This window comes from Misgurnus anguillicaudatus, chromosome 15 (genome assembly GCF_027580225.2).
Source record: "Misgurnus anguillicaudatus chromosome 15, ASM2758022v2, whole genome shotgun sequence".
NCBI classification, from domain to species: Eukaryota; Metazoa; Chordata; class Actinopteri; order Cypriniformes; family Cobitidae; genus Misgurnus; species Misgurnus anguillicaudatus.
Genome location: NC_073351.2, coordinates 5,403,103 through 5,416,342, shown reverse-complemented (window position 1 = coordinate 5,416,342; position 13,240 = coordinate 5,403,103). Strand labels below are relative to the sequence as shown.

General features: G+C 34.8%; 1 long non-coding RNA gene across 1 annotated transcript; it reads right to left on the bottom strand.

Annotated features, from left to right (window-relative positions):
- Positions 1–6,564: 6,564 nt before the first annotated feature.
- On the bottom strand, positions 6,565–7,713 carry LOC141349763 (uncharacterized). Its single transcript, XR_012357786.1, has 3 exons — positions 7,583–7,713; positions 7,317–7,401; positions 6,565–7,200 (listed from the first exon to the last, which is right to left on the bottom strand). It is a non-coding gene; the product is annotated as an uncharacterized lncRNA (long non-coding RNA).
- Positions 7,714–13,240: the final 5,527 nt, after the last annotated feature.

The following is a 13,240-nucleotide window of genomic DNA, read 5'->3' as shown; positions in this document are numbered from 1 at the left end:
ATATCTAATTTGCCAATGACAAGTTGTGAAATCATATCATCTAATTTTTAGATATATACATTTGGTGTAAAATATGCACGTATGTCCATTTAAACTCAATTTTGGTCAAATGTGGATTATATCATTACACTGGCAAGAATATGGTTACATGTAAAGATGCCGTACCAAGTATGACAACGCTACATTCAACTGCTTTTTGAAATACGGTGTTTTTATCACTTCCTGAAAAGTAACCGTTTTGGACATACGTGAGTTTCAGCAGGCAGCGACGAAGACTTCTTTCATTTAGTATGAGATTTATATCATTGTGATGTACTATATATTGCTCAGTAAATGTGACAACTTATCCCGCTCTCCCCTACATATACCCTAAAAGCAAGCCCAGATTTTCAGATATATTTTAGCCTAATGCATACATTTCATTCTTGCATGTTGTGGGAATTATAGGTAGACAAAATTGGCAAATTTTCTGATGCTTTGATGTTAGGTCCTATAGTTTAGTTTAATAAAGAAGAATGAGACAGACTATTGTTAACAGCTTCTGTGTGCAAGAGATCCCACGCAGCACCTTTACACTTCTGGAATATGTGACTGAAAGCCAAATTTAGCAACGGCAGGAGACAGCAGCGAGTCGGCTCGCATATATGAGAAAAGAGAAACACATGACAAGCTTTCATATCATTAAAATCAACACATCAACATTGAGGACACACTGCAAAAAGTTAAACTTAAGAAAATTACTTCAATTGGTAACACCTAAGAAATGTAATTTGATCAACTTTTCTTAGTTGATGCAACTTTTCATTTGAAACCAAGTTATGTTTTTGCTTAGTAAATCTTACAGATTGCAAAGATGGTGTCAACTGCTAAATTGGTTACTGTATATACCCACAGTTTGTACTTCACAGCGTTCTCCATAACTCAGTGATTCACAAAAATAGTTGCGATCCATTAGGATCAAATGAATTAAAAGAACCACCTCAAAAGAACAATTTGTCATTTCTGTAATGAATAACTCTGATCTTTTGACTGGTCGAACTTATATTTGAAAGCCGATTTGATCTCCTCCATCTAATCCGTAGCTACTTTCATATCATGCTATATTTGAATAGCTTTGAATAAAAGGGAAATAGCTTTATAATTATACCCATGGCAGAAAGAAGGCGGGTCGGAGAGAGAGTTGAACACTTGGTTTTTAGTCTCTTTATAACACCCACCATATAACTCACACAGACCACCCACCTCAACTCTTATGACTCACCAGAAACACGACAGGCTGCCAAAGACCCAAAAAACGAACACACACTTAGACAGTTTGCACAAAGTGAGTGCATGAATAAAGTAATTTAAAATACACTTTTTTGTGTGTAAGTGTAGGTGTCTTCAACACAGCTCACACAAACACAACATCCATCTTCCATCTGTAGAAATATCGGTAACACTTTATTTTACGGTGTCTTTGTTACACATGATACATGTAATTATTAATGTAATAACAGTTAATTATGCATAATTACATGCAACTAACCCTAAACCAAACCCTAATCCTAACCCCAACCCTATAGTAAGTACATGTTATTAATGATTATTACTTAGTACTTAAATGTATAATAACACTGTAACAGTGACACCGTAAAATAAAGTGTGACCGAAATATCTTATTAATATCAAGATAGTTATTAACTTAAATTCATCCATAAGCAATTCAATCTCTCAAAATAAATATGAGGTTAATTGTCATGATTTACGAGGTGTAGAACGCAATTGCAGACGTCTCAGACACAAAACTTTATTCACAGTAACAAAACTGCCCGCAAGGGGGCAAAACAACTGACAAAACTCACAAGACAGGAAACATGGCATTACAGGGACAGTATGAACCAGCCATAATTGAACCTAGCAGACGGTGAACCTGGTGCGTGATCCCGGACGGTGATACCTGAGGGCGTGGTTGTGGACGGTGAGCCACGAGTGCAAATCCCCTAGACAGTGTGCCGCAAAATGCGTGATCCCGGATGGGGATCCAGAGAATGAGTTTCCAGACAGTGACCCATAAGGAAGTGATACCGGACGGGGTAGCCACGAGGAAGTGTTCCCAGATAGTAGCACAGGGGTGTTCCTGGAACGTCAGACACAGTATTTACCTCAGACTGATGGTTCAGCTCCGAGCTGCGGTCTACTCCAGTGGCTGGGTTTTTACTCGAGCCCGCTTCAAGCTCAGTCCCCCTGTCTGGACACCCACTCTACACCCTCTTTTTAACCCCTGATCAATCACTCCTTTCCAGCATTGCTCGTCCCTCTTGAAATTTCTTGTACTTTCATGTTTGTTGTTTTTACTGTTGCCTCCTAACACATTGATTTGTATTGATCCTTGCCCCTGATTTGTTAAATGTTTTGTGTCCTTGATCCCTGTCATTTTGTTTTGTAGGTTGGGTGTCCCCTTTTGGGATGCCAGGTGGCATTGCTTGACGGGGGTACTATCATAGTCCTGCCTTCTTGTCATAGTTTTTGCTCCTTGTGGCAGGACCCCACGCTAGCACCACAGTTGCCTCCCCTGTCTTAGACTCCACAGCCAGCTGCAGCGCCCCCTGTCTCACCATCTGTATCTGCCTCTGTCTCCATGTCTTCCCTGGACTCTCTGCCCTACCCTGTCAGCCCTGGTATGCCCCATTCAGCTCCCATACCTGCCCCCTTCGCTTCATGTAACCCTGCCTTGTTCCCTTTTGTTTGGGTATCCTAGTAAATCACCTTGTTATTGTTTCAGTGTCCTGTTGCCCTCTTGCTTTGCTCCCTTATTTAATGCCATTGTGTTTGCTGTCTTGTGCTGATTCGATTTGCACTTACCTGTGAATCTTTCCGTCGTTCAGTCTAGACAAGTGAGTGGTAAAAGTAATAGTCAAGTTGTATTAATGTCAGTTTCTTTTCAGTTTATTGTCTCATTCCAGTTTATCTGTACTCTATTAAAATGATCCTGTTCTATGTCGTTTTGCCCCCTCGTGGGTTTTTGATTTCTCAGTTTTGCTAATAAACCTGTTTTCGTGTTCATCAAAGTCTGCATCTGGGTTCGTTCCTGAATACTCATGACACACAATTGTGTTTAATGTTTTGTTTTATTTCAAATTCTATGTTCTATGACATTATTTTATGTCATGAATTTTCTTTGAGGGGTGCGAAGGAATTATCCCTACACAAAGGGAGGATACACAGCAAAAATGTTTGAGAACTACTGAGCTACAGGAAAACATGTAATAAGGTGCTGTAATAAGAGCATTAATATCAAGGAAAGCCTCTTATACTTAAAACAAGAAACTAGAATCAACTGCAACGGTGTTTCTCAGAGGAAATAGTATGTTATTTTAAATTAAAAGAGATGTAGGAGTGTAAGGCCTCTAATCTTCAAATAATGTGACTTATTTGCATCAGGTCACAGGTGACATGAAAATGCAAATAAACTGTTTCCATTGCAGTTTTGTGAAATACATATTTTCCAGATAACCTGAAAAACCATCTCATGCGAGCGTAAAAACTTTTTTGCAAAATTGACGTGTTTCCAATGGCCATATTTACAGTTTGCGATGTTACTTTTTATCACAGTGAAACATTAAAGGGGAAGAATATCCAAGCTGGATTTTCAAAAGACAGATTAAAACTCTGGCTGTCAAGTTTCAAAAAACAGCCCAATAGATTTTCAGTCAGTCACAATGCTTACAATTTTACTTCAGTGGTATGGACAGGAACAGCTTATACATTTTTTATTTATAATGGGACCATGCACAATTTTTAACATAAAATTTCTATTTCATGTATTGTACCGGATTTAGCCAAGGGCTAATTTTCATCCGTAGAGAGTCCCTGGCAGGTCAACACTAACATAACATTACACAGACAATACCTATGTTCACATACAATAAATGCATACATACACACATACTGTCCAGGCCATAAAAAAACATAAATAAATAGATCTCAATGGTTACTTAATTGGTTCAATTAAAAAAAAAAAGATTTTAACTTCAATTTAAAAAGACCATGAGCTTTACACCCTTTAATATCCCCTGGTAGGGCATTTCACTGTTTAGCGGCTTTCACTGCGAAAGATGATAGTCCAAATGCGGAACGACGAAAGGAAACCAGACAATCACTCATAAGTGATAGTCTGGTAGATCTCACAGAGGTTTCACTCGAAGATGAATGAAGTCACGTTATACAGAAGGAGTCAGCCCATTTAGGATTTAATGAACCATACACAAACTTGAATAAAGTCTAAATTTGTCAAAGTTTAAAAACAATGTGTTTCTCTATGATCCTACAAGAATGAAAATTATTAGTTTTTTTAAATCTAAAATTTTGAATGTCTGTTTATATAGAGATTTTAAGGGGTTGAGTCCAATATAATACCAAGATAATTGAGCTCATTTACTATTTCTATCTTTTCACCATTAAAAGATATATCAACATCAGGAAATGTAATGTTTGTTTTTGAGAAAAAATCCTTTTGTTTTACTGATGTTTAAACTAAGACATGTTCCGGACTGTTCCAGCCACTGTGAAATCCTTTCTATAGCAGCTTTTAACTTCTCAGCTGCTAATTCTGCTGTTTTCGCATGTTTAAAAATAACAGTATCATCAGCATACATTTGTACCTGTATCCCTTCACATTGTTGCGGGAGATCATTAATATACAAACTAAATAGAAAGGGACCTAGTACTGATCCTTGGGGTACACCCATTGTATAATGCATATTACAGGACTTTACCCTTTTAATTTTTACACATTGTTCTCTATTGTGTTAAGCTAGGATGTCATCTGTTCAAATACGATCTTCTATGCAACCTTTGAGAGCACTGGCAGTATGCTTAGGGTTCTGTAATTACTAACTCATAATGGTCTCCAGATTTAAAAATAGGAGTAACATTGGCTTTTTTCCACACTTAATCTAGGTTTAACTTTTTTAATACTTTTTAGTAAAGAATCCAAGACGTTGTATCTTCAATACCTGAACAAATGTATTTTATAAACTTAAAATTTTTCCATCTTGTTTTGTTTTTATGCTTTTGTGTTGGTCAGTTAATGAAATAGTGCGTAGGAAGTAGTCATTGAAGAAGTAACACCAATGACGTTAAACCCAATGACGGTAACACCAATGACAATTTACAGAAAAAACTAACATTTTGACAAAATGGCTGCCATTAGCCATGTGCTATTTCATCAGAGATGTAACAATCACATACTTATTCAGTATAATGTATTTTTATGTAAAGATCTTAACATTCCCAGCTATAAAAAAAAGATTAACACTAATGACATCCAAAAAATCTTACCTCAAAATTCTTAGATATATCATGAGATTTTAGACAAATAAGGTAAGACATCTCAAAAACCTTTTGTGTTCCTCCACTGCACTTCTTCCACTGACCTCTTGACCCATGAAAAACTTGAAAGAGCTGATGCATTGTTTCAAAATAAAAGTGCTTTGGGTAGGGCCAATGACATAAATTTGGGGGACAAATATTTGTTTTATATTATGCATAGTAATAGTGTATTTTTACCATTTTAGTGTTGTAGTAAATTCATACAGGGTTAAAGGTAAATGTAAATTAGATTTGTTTTATAAAAAACATGGTATTAAATAAGAAGTACACAGTTCAACTTCCATGTATGATCAAAGGGACAGCGCAATTTTCAGGACCAGACATTTAAAAAAAAAGTTTAAAAAGAAAATTAAATAAATAAACTCTCTCATCATTTTAAGGACAGTCTATATTTCTTAAATATATATCATTACGGAATAAATAGGTCAAATTAAATGATTAAGGGGTTTACAAAAGCAAGGGACAAGCATTTCCACCTTTTTTGTAGATTGACCCATGCAAAACATTACCTTCAAATGACAAATTAATTAAATGACTGATACCTGGAGTTAAACTTTGTGAATTTGAACAAACCTTGTATCCAAATAATGAGCATCTTTACATACTGTATCACTTTATTAACTTGCACTTTTGTCAAATTTGTCATTTGCCAAATTAGTTTACTGTTACCTTTAGCCTCATTTATTGGATGAAGAAAATAATTGGATTTAGCTACTCTCAGTTCTCGAATAACTTTGTTTTGCAGACCTTTGTAACAAAGCCTATCAGTGTCTCTTCCAGTCTTAATAACTTTCTTTAATGCTAAATCCTCATGAACCACGGTAAAATATTTTTATGCTTGACTTTGTTCTGAACACTAGCAGTAAATTTATCTCTTACAGAATTAATTTTATTGACCAAATGTCTGTATTCATAAAAGCCTAATACACTCTTAAGAAAAATGGTTCTATATAGTACCAAATAAGGGTTCTTCAGCTTGTAACAATAGCAGCACCCTTTCTGGTACTATATAGAACCCTTTTTTAGATGGTTCTATATAGAACCTTGCCTTGAAAAAGTGCTAAATAGAACCTCAGTGGTGCTATAAAGAACCCTTTCATTTATCAGCAGTCAGGAGGATTATTTTTTATTTGTTTTTACTTATTTATTGCACTTTATAAGGTTTAACCGTTTAAAAACAGAATTGCAAGACTTCAGAACATACTTTTATTTTCACTTTTTCATTACATGAGGTGTCATACAATAATAAATATGTGCATTAAAATCACAATCAGAATAAATATATGAATTATTATGCAAATATAACAAATCACTACTCAAATAAGATATGGATGTTAAATAACGGCTTCAATATTAAATAAATTAACAATAAAATTTGGCAATTAAAATAATTTTAAATAGACAACAATTACATGAAATCAATAAAATCATGACATGCAACATCAAAACATGCAAATGATAATAAATCCTGAATATTAACATATTATTGACATTACATTCAGATGTATACATTTTAGCACAAACAGATCGATGACATAGAATACAAATGAATGGGTTGTTTATAATGCATTATTAACTGTAAAAATAAAAGTCAATAGGATTGTGTCAATCTTTGTAGAATCTCACCAAAAAAGTCCATATTATTTTCTTTACGGGATCATCCAATACTCCAATACTCCATCCAATGTTCTTTGTTTTGTTCCAATAATGCTGAACATTTAGTCAGATAAGAGTAAGATAAGAGATGGTCTGCTGTTGTCATGTTGATCTTGAGACGCAGGCTGTGATTAACACAGATCTCCATCACCTGGTCATCAGTATGTTGACCTGTTATAAAAGAAATAAAGTACATCAAAAACACACAAAACCTCAATTTACAAAATGTTTAAACAGTAAATATTATTATTTTAATGCCAGGATTGAAAGTAACATGCATACATCACCTTTAAAAATAGAATGTGTCTCTCGTATCAAGCGGTCATACGCACTGCCTTCACTCCCAGCAAGATTACCTCACATATGAAAACTCTGAAATATCAATAAAAAAAACTAAACACATGTTGTACCACATACTTCTGATAATTAGTTTAATAAACTTAATGTACAATACACATGTATATGCTTTATAACACTTTAACAAATCATTATCCTAAGTCATTGTTAAAGTAGAGTCCCCTAAATATATCATTTAAAACAATATGAAGCTTACCTGTTATAAATGGAATGAAGCTTACAGTATAAAGTTGACCTGTTATAAATGATATAAAGTACAATAAGAACACACAAAACTTCAATTTTCAAAATGTTTTTAACAGTAAATAACTATTATTTTAATGTCAGTATTGAAAGAAACATGCATACATCACCTTTAAATACAGGATGTGTCTCTCATATCATGCGGTCATACGCACTGCCTTCACTCCCAGCAAGATGACCTCACATATAAAAACTCTGAAATATCAATAAAAAAACTAAACGCATGTTGTACCACATTTATTTCATAATTAGTTTAATAAACTTAATGTAAAATATACATGTATATGCTTCGGAACACTTTAACAAATCATTATCCTAAGTCATTGTTAAAGCAGAGTCTCCTATCATTTAAAACAATATGAAGCTTACCTGCTTTAAAAGGAATGAAACTTACAGTATAAAGTTTACCTGTTATAAAAGAAATAAATTACAATAAGAACACACAAAACTTCAATTTTCAGAAGGTTTTTAACAGTAAATGATGATTATTTTCCTCTCTTACCTGTTTGTGATGTTAGTCTGCAGGCGGTTCAGCAGGACTGATGATTCATGGCTTTTACAGGTGAAATTAATCAGGAGGCAGCTTGAAAATAACTGACTAAATTTAAAATCAAAAAAGGAGGGAAATAAAGAACCCTTTTGCCAAGACAAAGAACCATTTCAGCAAAAAATTGTTCTTCAGTAAGCTATGGTTCTATATAGAACCTTTACCATCGTTTCAGAACCTTTGAAGAACCTTTTTTCTTAAGAGTGTATGTTCAGAACATTATGAAAGTATGTCAATCCTAGTTGTCATTCATGTTTCCTTGCATACTACTTCATACTGAATTTGGTAAATTAACTAGCTCATCTAAACTTGTTATGTACTGTGCTGGTGCAGGAGAGAGAGAGAGAGAGAGAGAGAGAGAAAGAGAGAGAGAGAGAGAGAGAGAGAAAGAGAGAGAGAGAGAGAGAGAGAGAGAGAGAGAGAGAGAGAGAGAGAGAGAGAGAGAGAGAGAGAGACTTTAAAACAGATGATGATAAGCTGTTATTAGTCCAAACTTGATTTAGATCATAGTGATTTTACTCATCTTTATGTAGAAATGAACAGGATAATGGTGTTTATTTAATTTCTCTGAGCATCTGTAGGGATAGAGTTACAGAGGGAATGTGTGTTTGTGACCTTACATGAGGTTAAAAGCACACTAAACAACTGGCAGAGAAACCTGATCAGACTGGAGGTTTTTTATGTAAAGAGTACCTGCAGGTCAGCGATGGTCCTGCCAAATGCCTTCCTCTGCATCACGTATAGCTCTTCATCTCTTCAAACATCAACTCACAGCTAACAAGGACTGAATAATAGGACGCTTCTGCACAAAATAGCTCTGTTTGCTGTGGAGTTGAGAAATGTCTAAACATTAAAAGTTAAATATGAATACATAATGTACAGAAGTGCATAATGTCACATTTTTGATTTTTCACCTGTTTTAATACATACAATTTATCAACTGAACTGATCAACACATTTGTATTTTAATTCTTGAATGTATAAAGTATAAGTGTAAAATGATGAAAAAGTATGTATAAAATATATTACAAGTATATTTTTGCAGTTGAAAATATATTTAATTTGAACCTTTTCAAAATATATTTCAAAATACACAAAAAAAGGCCCAAAATTAATTTAACTTTTTTTTTTTATTTATATTTTGAAATATATTTTAAAAATAAATATATTTTAAACATTTACATTACATTGGAAGAAAACATTTGTTTGTTACAAACCTATAAATATGGTTTAAAAGATTAAAATGAAATATATTTTATTAAAAATTATATTTAAAAATACATTTTTTGCTATATGGGGTTAATGTTATAATTTATACACATTTTTTGCTTTATTTCTTTGTTTTCATTTTACTAAAGTGTTTTGTTCAGTGTTCGAATTGAGGGGGGCTGGGGGGTATAAGCATTGAGGGACCCCTCAATTTATATTTCATATTTAGTTTCAATTTAATATTCCATTATTTGTCACAATTTCGCAATAAACAAATCCAAAAGATTTCTGTGTGAAATAAATAAACTCTCTAGTGCATCTCATGCTGTTTTCTGGAGAAATGGACAGATTGTAAGATTTAGGATTAGGTTAGGGGCTAAAACTCAAACTATCTCAAACTATTATTTCACACTAATTTGAGGGGTAAAAATCTTTATGGTTTGAGTTAAGGGTAATTTAGGGTTTCTTTGATTAAAACATTGATCCAGGACCAACAAAAAGTGTTGCTATAGGGGACCCCCATAATCTTTGACATATTTCCAACACTGATTTTGATCTCAAATAATATCATACGAAAATTTGGATCCTGAAGCAAAACCACAAGTAAACAACAGAATCATTAAAATATACACCAAAAGTCAGTACTGTCAAAGACACCACCATCATGTGTTGGTTGATGACACTTGATGATGCTTTATCTGTATATAATTTGTCATCATATAGACATTTAAAGTCTTTTTAGGTATTGATTTAAGTGCAAACTAAAGTGATGACATGAAGTTGAGAAAATTGTGGGAAAATGTTCATTATTTTTTAAGGGAGCCTGCAGCTTTGAATCTGATGTTTTAATGCAGCTTACAGAAATCTCAGTAGGCCAACAGAAGAAAATATACAAAAATCACGTAAACTAGCAAGAAACTCTCGTAATGCTTAACTGAAACCAACTTAAAAAAATCTCTACAATACAGCTGGCTTTTCTCAAACCTTGCCTCTATTAGGAATCCTTCTTAATTCCTTGAAGGTCATGTCAACATTGACTGTATGATGTTGAGATTGATCTTTCATCACCGAAGACAATTAAGAAACTCATTTCACAAACATTTACTGATGCTCAATGAGGCAACACAATACATATAGAGCCCAGGGCTATGCTCATAAACACTGTTATTTAGTCATGTCTTTTAGACGCTAGTTAAGATATTTAGTCTGTGTTTTCCCAGCAACAAAAAAACTGATATAGATCATTCTTTTTAAAGTTTTACGTAACCTCTGTGTTGTTTTCTTGAGTATCAGTGAATGTTGCACCTGTTTGAGGCTCTCAATATCCACAAAGTAAGGACATAAGGACATCTGCTGGACACTCATATTCATGACACACTACACACAAGCGATATTTTGTTTTGTGGGTAAAATATTCATCTATTTTAAGGCTTGATTTTAAGTAAATGTTCAGTTTTACGGTTCATTTGTAGTGCGATGCATTAATATTTTAAATAAATAATATCACACAAGACAAAACACAACATTCAGTCATTACTGTATTACCTCAAAAATATCTCAATACACAGATACAAAGGTGCATTACCTCAACCAAAAAACATTGATCTTGCTAAACTGATGCAGGAGTGTCACAGGAAGTGAGAATGTATGTGTGTGTGTGTGTGTGTGTGTGTGTGTGTGTGTGTGTGTGTGTATTAGACCTAATGAAGAGTTTCAACAAAGAGTCTGTTGTGTTCAGAGACACACAGAGGAGAGCTGCAGGACCTCTGTCCTACTTTCACACACATGCACATAAACAGACTGAGAAAGAGAGAGAGAATACATGCACTTAAAGGGACACTTCACCCATTTGCATTAATCTTTGTATAGTTAGATCCCAGTCATGTTTTTGAATGGTCATGCATCATTTCCTCAGTTGCCTCTGAGACAGGAGAAATACAGATTTCATTGTTGCACATAATTCTTTCAATGATGTAAAAATAATCATTTTGCATCATTGAAATAAGGAATTTCAATAACTTTGTTGATGGAGTGAGACTACAAACGTATGTTACATTTTGACTAAATATATGACGCACGTTCAATAAAGATGAATGTTTCTACGGGTGAAATGCTCCTTTAACACTAACCCTTATACAAGACTCAAAGTTTAATAACTCGCTTGTACGATCTTAAATTATGCCAGTGCCATTGATGTCGTCTTATATGCACACCAGTAATATATTTTTCTAAGGCATGTTTCTAAAAAATGCTTAAACGTCTTTATTTAACAAGGCCAGGGATCTCATTTATAAAGTGTGTGTACGCATAAAACGGTTCTGGAAACCTGCGTACGCCAGTTCCCACATAAAGGTTGTGATCTATAAAAAACTAACTTAATGGGAGGCTTGCAGGGTGGGATCTGAGGATGGTTCATGTACGCACACTTGCAGGTGATCTGTGCTTTATAAAGGGAACATTGCTTTGTTTTATAAGTCTTATAATTTTTGGTGTATGCTATTTTTGGCTTTTGTGCATACGTAGACTTTTAGTAAGGATCCTACACACAGTTTTAAAAATGAGACTTGTCTGTGAAACCCGGCTATTGTGTGTATTACTTATCACATGGCTCTCTGAGCGGCCAATAGTATGGAGAGCCGGATGTGACTAAATTATAAATAAATAAATACATAAATAAATATACGAGGAAATGTAAAAAAACAAAAATACAGAAATAAATACATAAATATATATACAAGGAAATGTAAAAAAACAAAAATAAATAAGTATTTATACCTGTATTTCTGCATTTATGTATAATTTTATTTTTGTCCACATTTATTTATTTATTTATTTATTTATTTATGCATTTATTTATTTTCACTTTTGTTTATTTTCACATTTGTTTGTGTATGTATGTATTTGTGTCTACATTTATTTATTTTTGCATTTGTTTGTTTATATATTTATTTATTTCCACATTTATTTGTTCCTGCATTTGTTTGTTTGTTCATTTGTTCGTCTGTGTGCTGGTGAGGGGGGCGTGTTTCGCCTCGGACTTGGCGGTCGGTCTCTGGGTGGCAGTGCTGGGGCTTTGAGGCCGCGGTGGCGCCTGCTGGTCTGGCCGGGCGAGCGAGGTTGCACGGGGAGTGGGTGACTTGCGGATGGGCCCAGGCCTTGTCACGTTTTAAATGGTTTTTTGTCACCATGGCTGTTTGTGTGTGGGGTCGCTGCGCGGGGCATGCGGGTGCATACTGTACTCATGACATGGCCGTGGGCCGCCATCCGTTCGTGGTTTCTGGAATGTCTTGGCACAAATCAATATCAAATGCACGTCATCAATAGATCTGATGACAGACCCTTGGAAGTGGACACCTGAACATGGAAGCGCGTGAAATTATGCACTATTAATCACATTTAATGTAAATGCGCTGGGTGGGGGCTGATCAGAGCTTGAGGCTCGTCCACAAGCAGCCCAGAACGCGGAGAGAAACCAGCGCACGCAAGCATACTGATCAATGCCTCGTTTGAAATGCGGTAGCAAAAGACTTTACATTGGCGTTTGCTAATTTTGCAATGCACAACATGTGACAGTTCGAATCACACGTCATCAAGTGGAATCAGCTGTTCGGGATTAAATCTAACAAAGGGTGATCGCGCAAACGCAGCGAGACACGCATCTAACGCCATGCAGGTGATCCAAAATCAAATCATGGCGAGGTAACGCGTGACTGCAGCGGCTCATGTCCTTTCATTTCAAACCCTCAGATTTTGAGTTCACAGATTTTTTTAAATGAAACGTCCAAAAGACAACGCCGACAGCGACAGAAACAAGCCTTTCTATTGCGGTTATATTTCTCCATATAAATAGATTTT